General features: G+C 54.0%; 2 protein-coding genes across 2 annotated transcripts in view; both read right to left on the bottom strand.

Moving 5' to 3' along the window:
• Nucleotides 1–12180, bottom strand: part of ASMTL (acetylserotonin O-methyltransferase like) — a 74658-nt gene extending 62478 nt beyond the window's left edge. The window contains exon 1 of the mRNA XM_045050312.1: nucleotides 12051–12180. The gene's annotated coding sequence lies outside the window, so the exon portion shown is untranslated. The remainder of the gene's footprint in view (nucleotides 1–12050) is intronic.
• P2RY8 (P2Y receptor family member 8) overlaps nucleotides 1–12182 on the bottom strand; it is a 42591-nt gene extending 30409 nt beyond the window's left edge. Inside the window, exon 1 of the mRNA XM_023249097.2 lies at nucleotides 12051–12182. The gene's annotated coding sequence lies outside the window, so the exon portion shown is untranslated. The remainder of the gene's footprint in view (nucleotides 1–12050) is intronic.
• Nucleotides 12183–15297: the final 3115 nt, after the last annotated feature.

A 15297-nucleotide genomic window follows, 5' to 3' on the forward strand; every position in this document is an offset into this window, starting at 1 on the left:
TGCAGACCCAGAGGATGTTGTGTTTGGTCACTATGTAGAGCTAATCCTTACGCCCATGGGGTCTGGAATTTAGATAAGGAAATCCGGGGTGGCCTGAGGGAGTCCTGTCCATATTTTCTTCCTCGTGGCCTCTGACCCGTGGAGTGCCCCCTTCGATACTTGATGGGAGAGAGAACTCTACGGAGCAGTGCGTGTCCGTCCATCTGTTCCAGGCAGGTCTTGAGCTGGAGTGGTCGTGGACACAATCAGTCCCTCTGAAAGCCATCTGCAAATCACACTGAAGTGTGGAGGCCAGTAAGACTTGCAGGGAGAGACAAGGAATCCTTCACAGGCCATGGTGTTGCTCTCGGTGCGACTGGTTTCCATTTCTGAGAAACAACAGATCAGGGCAGGAAGCAGAAAAGAAAACCACAGTGGTTGGAGTCCTAATGCTGTGTAGGAAGTCGTCCCGACCGTATGGGTTTCCTACGGTTGTTGTAACAGAGTACCTGAGTCTGTAATTTATTTTGTCACAGAATAATAAACAGATATTTACGCCTCCTGGTCCTGGAGGCTGCTTGTCTGAGATCCAGGTGGGGTAGAGGCTGGTTCCTTTTGAGGCCTCTCTCCTGGGTGTGTAGATAGCATCTACTCCCTGTGTCCTCCTGTGGTCCTCCTTCGGTGTGTGTGTCTGTATCCAAATTTCTCCCTTTTAGAAGGATACCGGTCACATTGCAGTGGGGACCCAGCCTCCTCCAGTGTGACTTTGTCTTACCAAATTACATCTGCAAAAGCCCCATTTCCAAGTGGGGTCACATTCTGAGGTCTTGGGGTGAGGACTTTGACAGCTGAATTTTCGACGCAGTTCAGCCCGTAATGACACAGTCCCATACCTAAATGGGTGACGTTTCTGCATTCACATGCCACTCTGGTACCTCTCTAAGTAGGCACCTCATTTTTCTGTTGGCTTCCTTCTTATGAGTTACATATAACTTCCCGATGCACACACACCCTTTATCTGTGTTCTAGGCTGGTAGCCAGCCGGGGAGGGAGGGCGGGCGTGCTGTTGCAGACACAGAATCCTACGCCCTGCCCCCCACTGTGAACTGCAGGGCCCCTGGGAGGCAGGAGCTGGGTTTCCTGGGTGGTGTGGAGGCCAGTGGGCTCACTGTTGCAAAACTGATTAAGATCACGAGAAGCAGATCTGTATCTTGCCGTGAACACAAGGACCCCACAGCAGGTGTCTCATTTTTGGGGTGTTGCGTTCTCATATCCCGTCCACTTGCTGGATTTCACAAGGTGTGCACCAGAGGAGGCGAATGAAAGACCTAGCCACCCCGTCCTGATACATGTGACGTATCTCTGTGGACGAGAGATATCACTTTGGTTTCTGGTGACGAAACTCAGAGGACGACCAGTTAGATTAAGAAAACACAAGAGGACCAGTTTGCCAGGAAAGTGGTTTTCATTCTTTGGTTCCCAGGGTCAAAGGTCTCGAGTGTTCTTTCTTATCCCTTCCGAAACTTAAGAGTAAAAACCCGTTGGCACATTTCACATGGCGCATTATTATGTTGTCCCCCTGGGGCTCGTACAAAGTTATACATCAGGTATATCTCAATAAAACGGGGGCGAAAAGAAATGAGAATGTACGTCCACACAAAGACTTCTGCAAAAAACAAAATATAACAAACCGTGTGCCCTCGTGCCCTGTAAGACGAGCCTCATCCCAGGAAAGAGAGCCATGGGATGAATGTGGCCATGCCACCTGCCCCAGATCCCAGAGCACCCTTGAGAGAGCCCTTCTTCATTCTGCCAGGTGATGTGGAGTTTTATGTGTCCCCTTGGCTGCGCCCCAGTGTGAAGATCTGCGGTCAAGCACGAGCCTACATGTTCCTGTGCAGGCATTTCTTTTAGATGGGATTAACGTTTAAATTGGTGGACTTTGAGTAAAGCGGGCGGCCCTCCGTGAGGTGGTGGGCCTTGTCCCATCAGTTGAAGGCTCTGAGGGAAACAGACTGATCTCCTCCTGCGAGGAAGTGGGAATTCTGCCTTCAGATGGTGTTCACGCTCAAGATACAGCATCATTGCTTCCCTGGGCCCCAGCCTGCTGGTCGACCCTGCAGAGTTCAGACTTGCCAGTCTCCACAGTTGTAGCCGTCAGTTCCTTAAAATAAATCTCTCTCTCAAAATAAATAAGTAAAAAAGATCTCTGTCTCCTTATCCGTCTTTGTCTCTCCTATAGATAGATGTAGATCTGTCCATCTATCTGTCTATCCATCTACTATCCATCTATCCATCACTCTTATCTATCTATCCAACCACTATCCTCTATCTATTTATCTATCTATCCATCCATTCATCATCTATATATCTATTTATCATTCTTTCCATCATGTCTATCTATCCATTCTATCCATCACCTATCTTTGTATTACCTATTTATCATGTATGTATCAATCACCTCCCTTCCTTTCTTTCTTTCTTTCTTTCTTTCTTTCTTTCTTTCTTTCTTTCTTTCTTTCTTTCTCTCTGTCTCTCTCTGTCTATCCCTCCCTTCCTTCCTTCCTTCCTTTCTTCCTTCCTTCCTTCCTTCCTCCCCTCCTCCCCTCCTTTCTCTATATCCATCAATCCTTGTGTTTCTTATATGAATGATCCTTGTCATTCATATAAGAGAAGGAGAAGGAGAACCAGTATGATATCTACACACATATATAAAGAAGTTCATTAAAGGAATTGGCTCACATGATGGCGGAGGCTCACGTGGTCTCCTGTCTGCAGACTGGAGGCCCAGGAAAGCGGACTCTGTATGTTCCAGTCTGGGGACAGGGGAAGACAGATGTCTCAGCTTGGAGACGGTGAGGCACAGGGAGCTGGGTCTGCTGTTAGCCACCTTGTGTTGTCTTCTGGCCGTGAAAGGATCGCCGGACTGCACAAGCCCTACCCACCCTGGGGAAGGCCGTCTCTTTTAGTCAGTCCACCGATACAATGCTTATCTCTCCCAGACACACCCTGAGTCCCGTTGGCCCCAATATCCAGGCCACCTGAGGCCCAGCCAACTTCACACATAAAGTCAACCACCACAGTCTGCTTCTATTGAGAACCTCGATCAACACAGAAACCCTCAGAGAAGGAAGACCCCGGGGGCCGTTGCTAATTTTTCCCAGTGCAGAAAGTGAATGCATCTCTCTCTCTGACCTCTGAGACCTCCGCTTTCCAAAGACACATGTCATCTTGCGTTGGAACTGGCACATTCCCCTCCAGACGGGCCCAGGGATATTTAATGACAAGATTCCCGCGGATGGTGGAATCACGTTATTTGAAAGCACACAGCATGAATCAGGGCAGCTCCACTTGAATTGGATGTGGGTCGACCTTGAGATGCAATCTTGTCAGAAGCGTCGGAGACTCGGGGTCCCAGGTGCCGGACAAGGCTGAGGAGAGGGGCAACTCGGTCCTGGGAAAGGTTTCCTCGGTGGTTCAGTCAGAAGGCGTGTGGCCCCAGGACGTCTTGTCCCCCCACTGGAGGCCCCTCTCCAGGTGCAACCCACTGCCTGCCTCCAAGCAGAAGAAGCATGGTGGGGAGATGGGCTCAGTTGTCCTGCAGGGGGCCCTGGGCATGTGTTGGAGCCCATGACGGACTCTCCTGAGTGCCACAGAAGATCAACCCCCACCGCTCATGGACCAGGTGGTTGTGTGAAAACGTTGGGTCCCCACGCAGCATTGACACCAGAAAACTGTCGCGGAGCTCGTAATGCATCACGCTTCCTAATTTACCGCGTGTCCTATGATGGAGGCACAGAACTGATCTGACTGTCAAGGCCCCTCGGAATGACGATATCACGTCCTGGGCCTCACATGAGATCGGAGGCTGTGTCTGATCTATCCACATCATGGAGCCCCAGACAGACTCCCTGGGGCTTGGGGAAAGAACCCCCTGGGCTAGCCTCGGTGTTAATACATGGGATTCACTGCAGCGTACATGGATTTTTGTAGTCAATATGGTTGGGTGTTCCCTGAGACCCCAAGGAGAGCCCCAGCGTGTCTCAACACTGTGGACCGCGACAATGAGATGTGGTACGAATTCTCCCGCTCAACCAGGCTCAGTGTTGGCCAAGGGCCTTCTGCTGGAGGTGACTGGGCCCCCAGGTGACACTCTGCAATGTATAGGGCTCTTTTTCCTGGTCACACTCATCACCCTCGGTGCACAGGATGCCCAGCTTCATAAAGCCATCTAGCTGCACGTCAGCAGTGCCCAGGACCTAGCATGAAAAACAACTGATGTATCATCTCTCTGTCTATCTATCTATCTCTGTCATCTATCTATCATCTATGTATATCTATCTGTCTATATACCTACTTCATCTATCCATCCACTGTATCTATCTATCTATCTATCTATCTATCTATCTATCCATCCATCTACCCATCCATCCATCATGTCTGTCTATCTGTGTATCCATCCATCCATCCATCCATCCATCCATCCATTCACCCATTATATCTATCTATCTATCTATCTATCTATCTATCTATCTATCTTTCCATCCATCCATCCACCCATCCACCCATCCACTCACCCATCATATCTATCTATCTATCTATCTATCTATCTATCTATCCATCATATGTATCTATCTATCTATCTATCTATCTATGCATCCATCTACCCATCCATCCATCATGTCTGTCTATCTATGTATCTATGTATCTATCCATCCATCTACCCATCCATCCATCATGTCTATCTATCTATCTATCTATCTATCTATCCATCCATCCATCTACCCATCCATCCATCATGTCTGTCTATCTATGTATCTATCTATCCATCCATCCATTTTTCCATCCATCCATCCATCCATCCATCCATTCACCCATCATATCTATCTATCTATCTATCTATCTATCTATCTATCTATATCTACCTACCTACCTAATCCATCCATCCATCCATCCACTATATCTATCATCTATCTACCTACCTACCTACCTACCTACCTACCTAATTCATCCATCCATCCATCTACCCACCCACTGTATCTATCTATCCATCATCTATCTATCTATCTATCCATCCATCTACCCACCTAATCCATACATCCATCATCCATCCATCCACTATGTATATGTATATGTATATCATCTATATCTATATCTATATCTATATCTATATCTATATCTATATATCTATATCTATCTACCTACCTATGTAATCCACCCATCCATCCATCCATCCATCCATCCACTATATCTATCCTCTATCTATCCATCTATCTATCCATCTGTCTATTCATCTATCTATCCATCTATCTACCCACCTAACCCATACATCCATCATCCATCCATCCATCCATCCTATGTATGTATGTATGTATGTACGTATGTATGTATGTATCTATTTATGTATCCATCCATCCATCCATCCATCCATCTACATCTATCTATTATCTAGCTATCTATCCAACCTTATCCTGTACTAGACCTCCCATCTCTGCCTCCATTTTCCCGTGGGTTCTCCTCTGTGTCTCCTCTTCTGTCTCTTACAAGGACACCTGTCATTGGATTTAAGGCCCAACCTCATCCAAGATGACCTCATCTTAGATCCTTCAGTTAACCACATCTGCAAAGACGTGGACTTCCAAATAAGGTCCACAGGTTCTGGGGGGATTATTGCATGGACATATATTTGGGGGGAAGGGGCCCACCATTCAACTGACTACACCCATTTTGCCAGGATTGTCCCCATTTTAGACCCCCAGGTCCTGCCTGTCAGGACCTCCTGCTTCCCAGGCAAATCAAGATGGCTGGTCACTCTACACTGTGTACCCAACACCTGGACAGTAAGGTCTGGCCATGTCAGGCCACCGGCAGCTGCTTTCTGTGGACACTTATTGTCTTTACTCCTTTCCTCATCATGGAGCACGGTGGTCATTGTGGACTAGGAAGCACACTCCCACCAGATACAGAATCAGCCACACCCCGACCTCAGCTTCTAGTTCCTGTAAATAGAATCCCACACGATGTGTCCTTGTGCATCTGGCTTCTCTCCCTGAGTATCATCTTTTCAAGGTCCATCCATGGGGTAGCAGGGGTCAGAATGTCGTTCCTTTTCATGGTGGAGTCATATTCCATCGTGTGGATGAAACTCCCATGCTGTTTATCCATGTTTCCATTGATAGGTATTTGGGTTTTCCCCACTTCTTGGTGTTGTGAGTAATGCCACTATGAAGAAGTATTGGTCTGAGCGTGTTTTGAATGGTCTGGGCTACACGCTTGGGGGAGAAGAGCTGTGTCCTGAAGTTACTCTGTTCATATGAGGACCTGTCATCGGGCGTCCCACCCAGGTGCGTGAGGTATCACAGCAGAAGTGGTCAGAGAGCCGGGGGATGGCATGGGGTCCCTGGCCTCCTGCTGGGTGAGTGCACAGAAGATGGGGTGGGGTGTGGGGTGCTCACCTTGTGGACAGGTGAGAATGGCAGCCTTAGGCAGGGGCTGGGTTGTGCTTGGAGGGTGTTGAAGCCTGACCTTCAGGGAGGCGGGACCTACAAGGACAACCCTGACCACGCCATGCCGACATCACTCGTCAAGTGGAGGGCGGCACCAGGCAGGGGGCTGAGGAGCCACCCAGCCCCTGCCCCCAAGTGCCCTATGGGAAGCCCCAGGGCACGTGACCTGGGCTTGCTGTTACGCCTCCCGGAGCCTCGGGATGAGTAGAAAGCTCTAAGGAAGTTGTGTGATGTGCTGAGCGAAATGGAAACCAGTGTCAGTAGGAAAGAGGATCTGAGGAGAATTCTTGTGTTGGGCTGGGACACAGGTCAGATGCTGTGAGTTGGGTCATTCTGCCGGAGCACACGTGGCCTGTTGACATTCTTGGGAAAGTGCACTCAGCGGGTCCCTGGGACCCCAGTGAGATCCCTGAATGTGGATGACGGGGCCACGATCCTCGGCATGTGTCTCCAATAAGCCCTCTGTTCCCAAAATGTCCTTGTCCCTAAACATTTCTCTGGTCCCTGGATACTCCCTCTGGTCCCCCGTCTCCTCGCCCCAGCATCCGTTTTCACCAACCGCGCTGTGCACGGAGCCTGACATCAGCACTGGGGAGCCAGCGTGGAATGCACGGCGTCGAATGTCACCGTGGTGCCAGCATGAGCTGGGAATCAAGGCCATAGCTCAGAGGACGTTCTGCACACCGCCCCAGGTGCAGACGCTCGGCGTTTCCATTGTGTGCATGCCTGTTTACAAATGGCGGCCAAGGTGTTTATTTAGAAGGGAGCCTTGCTCGGGGGGAAGGAAACCAGCCAGCTGTGGCCTAGGATGGGCATCTTGTGCTGGGGTTTTCAGGAACGCCCCTTCATGGCTTCCTGTGAGCGTGACTCAGAACCTATGCCACCCAGGGCACTGGCAGTGTGTCCTGTAGGCACTGTTTATAGCCCAGGATGAGGAAGTAAGAGCACCAGCATCTGACGGCTATTTTCTTCCACTCGGTCTTTTTTTATACTGACACACAAGGCACCATGTTAAAGTCAACACTGCAGTGGCTTCGACTGCATTCACCATGTTGCATAACCACCACCTCAGTGTCGCTACAGAGCGTTTCCAACATCCCTCACACCAGTTTCTGCTCATGTGTTACAGCTGCCCTAAGAGACAGGTGCTGAGAGAGGTACTGGGATTGCTTCATCGGTCCACACATACATCACTGATCCAGCTACCTATTCCTACGTCCATACACCCATCCATGCATCCATCCATCCACCTGTCTACACATCCACCCATCCATCCATCCACCTGTCTACATATCCATCCATCCATCCATCCATCCATCCATCCATCCATCCACCTGTCTACACATCCATCCATCCATCCATCCACCTGTCTACACATCCATCCATCCATCCATCCATCCATCCACCTATCTACACATCCATCCATCCATCCATCCATCCATCCATCCATCCACCTCTTCACCCAGCTATCAGTCCATCTGTCCATCCATCCATCCACCTGTCTACACATCCACCCATCCATCCATCCATCCATCCATCCATCCATCCACCTGCCTACACACCCACTCATCCATCCATCCATCCATCCACCTGTCTACACATCCATCCATCCATCCATCCATCCATCCATCCACCCATCCATCCACCTGTCTACACATCCATCCATCCATCCATCCATCCATCCATCCATCCACCTGTCTACACATCCATCCATCCATCCATCCATCCATCCACCTGTCTACACATCCATCCATCCATCCATCCATCCATCCATCCATCCACCTATCTACACATCCATCCATCCATCCATCTCTTCACCCAGCTATCAGTCCATCTGTCCATCCATCCATCCATCTTTCCATGCACCCATCCATCCATCTGTTCACCTATCCATCAGTCCATCTGTCCATCCACCCATCCACGCATCCATCTGTCTGTCCACCCACCCACCCATCTGTCCATCCATCCATCCATCCATCCATCCATCCATCCACCTGTTCACCCATCTATCAGTCCATCTGTCCATCCACCCATCCACACATCTGTCTGTCCATCCACCCATCCACACATCCATCTGTCCGTCCATCCACACATCCATCTGTCCATCCATCCATCCATCCATCCACCCATCCATCCACCTGTCTACACATCCATCCATCCATGCATCCATCCATCCACTTGTCTACACATCCATCCATCCATCCATCCATCCATCCATCCATCCACCTGTTCACCCAGCTATCAGTCTATCTGTCCATGCATCCATCCATCCTTCCATGCACCCATCCATCCATCTGTTCACCTATCCATCAGCCCATCTGTCCATCTACCCATCCACCCATCCATCTGTCCATCCATCCATCCATCCATCATCCATCCATCCACCTGTTCACCCATCTATCAGTCCATCTGTCCATCCACCCATCTGTCCATCCATCCACCCATCGACACATCCATCTGTCCGTCCATCCACACATCCATCTGTCCATCCATCCATCCATCCATACATCCATCCATCCATCCATCCTTCCATCCACCCATCCATCCATTTGTTCACCCATCCATCAGTCCATCTGTCCATCCATGCACCCATTCACCCATCCATCTACCCATCTATCCATCCATCTTTCCATCCATCCATGTATCTATCTAACTGTCCACTCACCCATGCACACATCATTCCATCCAACTATTGCTCCATCCATGCATCCATCTATCCACTCACCCTTTTTTCCTTCCTTCCTTCCTTCCATCCACCCATTCAGCCATCAACACATTCTTTCTTCCATCCATCCATCCATCCATCCATCCACCCACCCATTCATTCATCTATGTATTCATCCATGCATCCATGCACCCATCCATCCACCTTCCAACCATCTATCCATCTGTCCATCAATATCTATCTATCTATCTATCTATCTATCTATCTATCATCTGTGTCATATGTATCATCTCTCTATCACAGTAGTTCATGACCAGCAGTGAATTTGCCCCTCTTCCAGGGGACTTTGGACACTTCTGGTTGCCCCAACTTGGGGGAGGAAATGTACTGGCATCTGATGGGTGCAGACGAGTGATACCACCCAATGCCCCATAGAACATGACAGAATAACCCAGCCCGAATGTGAGCAGTGCCACACCAGAGAGACCATGCCCTGGCCCTGCGTATCTGACACTTGATTCTGTCCTCAACCCCACCCCCCTTTGCCACTAGCTTCCCCTGGCCCCTCCCCCTGTCTGGGGTCCCCCATAAACAACACCAAGGTCACCCGGGGTCCCTAATATCAGCCCCACACCTGTTTGTAAGTCTCTCTGGGGTCCAGCCGGCACCAGCTGGTGGACAAGGGCACCACGTTCAACAGACATCACTGCCCTGCCTTGGTCCATGCCTCCCTGCCTCCCAGCCATCAGGAGTCACGGGGCACCCTTCCCCTCTGTTCCAGCCCCTGTCATCTGCTGGCAACCCAGGGACTCCACCTGTGTGGTGTTCCCCACTCAGGCACCGCCCACCCCACTCACATCCCGAGCCCGGACCACGGCCCCAACCTGCTCTCTTTCCAAAGCTCAGCTCCAAAATTGCCAACAGTGTTGTAAGCTTCCACGGCTTTTGTGGGCTTGGTGCTAAAATGTCACCGTCCTGCTGGGGTCGTCCCCAGCTTCGCCCAGAACACACACACACACACACACACACACACACACACCGCATCCCTGCCCTGATCCCACTCAGGACATCCCTGGTGCCACCTCGACCTGGCCAGTCCCACCTCTTCCTGGAAGCCATTCTGGATTTCTTCCCACCTCAAATCCTTGCAGCCTGAAGCCCAGGTCTGCATCTCAATATTTTGAGTCCCCCTCCCCCCAGAAACGCTCAGCACGGAGCCCAGCACGTGACGAGGTGTTCCGGGGCCAGGCACCTGGCGAAGCAGAAAGGCCTTGGAGGCCAGAAACCTGGTGCAGTGTGCTTGGGCCACCTCCCGCGCCCCTTCCAGCCTCAGTTTCCCCACACGAAGCACAAGGATGATGTTGGCGCAGCCCCCGACCCCCCAGCACATCTCAGAAGCGCAGGCAGCTGGCAGATCTGTTCGTCTCTGCCGAGAGAAGCCAGAGCCCGCGTCCCTCCGCGTGGCGGACGAGGCTCCGGACGCACACAGGTGGGGATGCCCGGCGCGGTCCCCAGGGACGTCCCCGCAGCTGCTGCCTGAACTTGGTCACAGGGTCACGATTCCCCACGGCGTTGCTGGTCCCGGGTAAGGGTGCAGAGGCTCAGTTGGCAGGCCTGGGTCACCTCCGGGGGGGCGGGGAGGGGCCCTGGCAAATGTCCTCGCTGGAGGACACAGAGCGAGGTAGCAGGTGTGTGTTCGCTTCCTCATATCCTGCCCGCCCTCCCGGCTGCCTCCAGGGACACCGAAAGGGATGTGAAAGGGAGGCCCCCAACCGCGGTGTCGCTGGGCGGGTGGTCACACGGAGAAAAAGGAGACCGGCCCCCCAGGGTGGGGGTCGATGGGAGGGCTCACCGGCCCAGCCAAGGGGCATCTCCAGGCGGCCCGTTGGTTTCCCAGGCGCCGCCTTATCACCAGCCGGACCTTCTTCCCCGCCCCCTTGTCCCGGGCGCGCCTCTGGCGCCGTTGGGGAGGGGGTCCCAGGTGCGCCTCGCACGGGGTCCAGCTGTCTGTCCTGCCTCCCTCGGTCAGCGCGGCTGAGCGGGGGACATTGCGGGAGGCAGACACAACCACACGTGCACCGGCTGGAGGCCGACGCGCGACCTCCTGACTCCTCCGGAGGTCTGGGTCTCCGGGATTTGGGGGCCGACGTCCGCGGGGGACACACCCCCCGTCTCCCTGCACCAATGGCAATGCGGGCATGGAATGCCCCTGTTCCAGCAGCGAAGGGCCGGCCCGTCGCGCCCGACGCACATTCCCGGCAGGGCCGTGCGTGGGACCGTGCCTGGGGGGCCGACGGGGGTGCGGCTTCCTCAGCGCCCTTGCGCCGGGCCCTGCTTCTGAACGTACAACACGACAAGGACGCCAGGAAACCTTGTTTGCTTTGGGCACCGAAACGCGCGCTCCGGAGTTCCGCCTCCTCCCCAGCGAGTGTGAACCGAGCCCTGCAGGTGGGTGTTTGTGTCCAAACCGCGGTCCAGCCCGGGCCACCGGGTCGCTTCTCCCCAGACGCTGCAGGGGCGGCTGTGCTCACGCTCAGAGACCCAGTTTTTTTTTTTTTTTTTTTGTGAGTGACCCGCACCAGCGAGCTCATGTCGGGGGGCCTCAGGGTCCCCGCGGGGGCCCTTTATGGGGGCGGGGGGCATCCGCAGGGGCACCGTGGGGCTCACCTCTGCACCGCTGCCTGTGACCGAGGGAGGGTGTGCAGGGGGTGGGGGGTTCGATGCTCGGGAGGCGTGCGCACCCTCTCTGGGGGGTTCTCTGCTTCCGCGTGCACCCCCATGGGGCGGTCACGTGCACCTGCCCCTTGCACCCGCGTCTGTCTGCGCCCGTGAGACCCCGCCGGTCCCGACCTCCCCCATTCCAGACCGTGCAGGGGCGCAGGAACGGACGCAGCGCTCACCTGGGGACGAGGTCTCAGAGGGCCGCCCTCAGCTGTGGCTCAGCGTCTGGGGTCAGGAAGCCGGCCAACCTCCTGCTGCAGCCCCGCCGGGTGACGGGCCTGGGACTGATCCGCCGGCCCGGGTGGCCGGTGTGTGGCTGCCGCAGGGCGCACGGGGCGCATGACGCGGTCTGCCTGCCGTTGTCCAAATGCAAATGCCTCGGGGTCCACCTCCGGGCACGCAGCCCCTGGAGGCAGGCAGGGTGGGTAGAGAGGAAACCCGTTTTGAAATTTCCTGTGTTACTAACCGCCTGAGCGCTGTGTGGACGGCCAAGCCCGTCGGGGGCCCCCGCCTCCTATGAGGCGCGCGCGCGCGCGCGCAGCCCGGCCCCGCGGAGGGGAAGGAAGGGGTGACCTCTGCAGCCTGTGACTTCAGGGGTGCTGGCGGAGGGCCTCAGGGAGACCCCTCAGGGCCCGCCGGGGGCGTGCGCACGGAGCAATCGCGCGCAACCCCGGCCCGCAGCAGGGACCCCCCGCAACATCCCCGCACGCGGGTAAGGAAAGGCGCATCCCCAGACGGGGCGAACTCCTGTTTTCCGTTGAACTTATGTACTTTCTTTCCGTTTTTAAATTAAAAAAGAACTTTTCAAAATTGCTGGCGGAACATATTTCCGTTCGCGTTGGAAAGCTGGGTGCATTGCGACATCTTTTGGCGAGCAGCCAGAAGGCCCAGGCCTCGGCTGCGCAGGGATGGCCTCGGGGGAGGGTTGGGGGGGGGTCGGGGCTCGCTGGCTGCACGACCACCGACCCCCCGGGGGCGGGGGCCGAGCTCTGAGCTCAGGCACCTGTGTCCCGTGGGAGACCCAGGCGTTGGGACTGAGGGATGATATTCTGGAAGGTCTCCCTGAGCGCTGAACTCGCAGGCACAGAACCACTCACTCCTGCAGGGGGAAACGCGGGGTCTGTCTATCGCTTATCTACATCTACCTATCCATCCATCCATCATGTCTGCTTATCTATGTATCTATGTATCTATCCATCCATCCATCCATCCATTCATCCATCATATCTATCTATCTATCTATCTATTATCTATCTATCTATCTCTCTATTATCTATCTCTCTAGGTATCTATCCATTGGGTGCATAGGATCTCCAGGAAGCATACTGACTCCCTGTGTCTTCATTTTCTTTAAACAGTCCAGAGGGACTCACCTGTGCCCACTGTCCTGTCCCATGGGCAGGTTCCAGCCGCCAAGGATAAAGCAACCCCTTGGCCCGAGTCAAGGCTTGTAGACGATCTGGTGCATACCTCTCTTCCAGATCAGCCTTCATTGGATGAATGTATCCAAGGCCGTGGAGTGCCTTCGACACCTTTTTGTGAATATTCATCTCTGAGCTCGGGGTTGAAACATTTCGGCTGAAAGGAAGAAGATGGTAAACAGTTAAGCTCCGAGGTCCACGCGGCGTCTGTTGAGATCCCTCGACTCTGCGGTGGTCGTGAACGCGGCCGGAGGCGACGTGTAACCAAATGGGTACAGCGGTGTGCCAATAAAACTTTATTGACAAAAGCAAGCTGGGGGCCGGATCAGGCCTGACGGCTGAGTTTTCGTCCCCTGCTCTGTGGCCCCTGTGCATGTGGTTGACTTCGGGGTGGAACAGTGAGGTCCCTGCCCACGGGCTGCACCACCAGGTGGATATGCTGGGGCTGGCCGTGAGCTGGCCATATGAGGGAGAAGTTGCACTCATATCCCTCCTGGGGTCCAGAATTTGTCCCAGACCCCAGAAACGTCAAACGGGGAGGAGAAGTGGGCACAGGCCAACTGGGTCCCTGCGGCTAGGTTGTTCGGGGCTGGCTGTGAGGAGGCCAGAGGGACCGGATGTCCCTGTGCCCTTGGGGAGCTGGGGGCCGATCCTGAGTGAGTGGGGAGGAATCTGGAGGTCCCGCAGGGAGAACAGGATGGAAATAACCACTCTGGCCCTGGGAAACTGGGCTGTGTTTTCTCCTGCACCCTTTAAGGGCTGGCATGGACATCAGCTTCCTGGCATGTGGACGGCCACCCTCCCAAGGCCCCCAGAGAAGGACGGAGAGGCCAGGGTGACACTTGAGGGACCCCAGCGGCGTTCCCTTCTTGTGGGGGCACCGCGAGCCCCAGCAGGGCACTTGGACCTCCTAAGGGGGCGATCACCTTGGTCATATGGCTCAATCACTAGCACCCAGAAAAAAAAAGGCAGGAACGCGTTGTCCTGACGCGTCCCCAGGACAAGCAGACACCCCAAAGTGCTTTCTGAAAGGCGAGATTGTCCCAGATGCGTAATGTGTCTCAGATGCTAACTGGAGGCGAGGGACCCCACCTCCTGGGCCATTGAGACGGGGTCTTTGCATCCAGAGGGAGGACTCAGTGAGAGGCTGGAGAAGCGTGCCTGTCTCTTCACATAACTGACTCGTGACGAAGGCTTCTAACAGCAAGTCATGAAAAAGAATGGCCTAAATCCGGGGACTATTATGGTTATTTTTTCTTTACTTAGGAAGAACTCTAGAGACAAGCCCTCCAGGGCGGGGTTGACAGCTTCAGCTTCATGACGTCAGCAAGGGCACCTGGGTTTTTAATGATTTCCCAGCACCTGTCTTAGTAAATCAGCATTCTCGCCTCTGTTGCCTCATGGTGCACAGCGGCTGCCACCACACCAGGCATCAGGTCTGTGTCCAGGCTTTTGTGGCAACCTCCAGTGGCCATGGATGGCAGACCACGGCGGGACAGTGGGGCTGGGTGCAGGCCGCTGAGGTCAGGCCTGGCTTCTGTCACAACACAGGGGCTGAGGCTGGGGCACAAGGGGACCCAGAGGATGTGCTGGGGACAAACACTAGGCAGAATTGCTGTGTGTCCCCTTAGAATTGTGTGCCTTCCGGAATGCTTTGGCTTCTTATGTGCATTTGATTCACCGGGAGGCACATGAATCAATGAGGCTGTTCCCCCCCCCCCCCGGGGTCACCCTGAGAGTCAGCCTCAGGGTGGGGTGTGTTGGGGCAAGAAGAGGGGGAGCGATCTCCATAATAACAGCGATTGCTGTGCTCACAGCTCTGGGCACTTGCTGTGCGTCTGTGGTTAATCGGTGGGAAGGTCATTTGTCAAAGGCAGGTCCGCAGGTCTCAGTGGGGAGGGATGTGGCCACAAGCCCAGGGGTGCCTGGAGCCCCAGAAGCTGGGAGAGGCAGGAAGGACCCTCCCTTGGAGCCTCAGGAGGGGGCACAACCCTGCCCTGCCTGG

Source organism: Felis catus, chromosome X (genome assembly GCF_018350175.1).
Source record: "Felis catus isolate Fca126 chromosome X, F.catus_Fca126_mat1.0, whole genome shotgun sequence".
NCBI lineage: Eukaryota > Metazoa > Chordata > Mammalia > Carnivora > Felidae > Felis > Felis catus.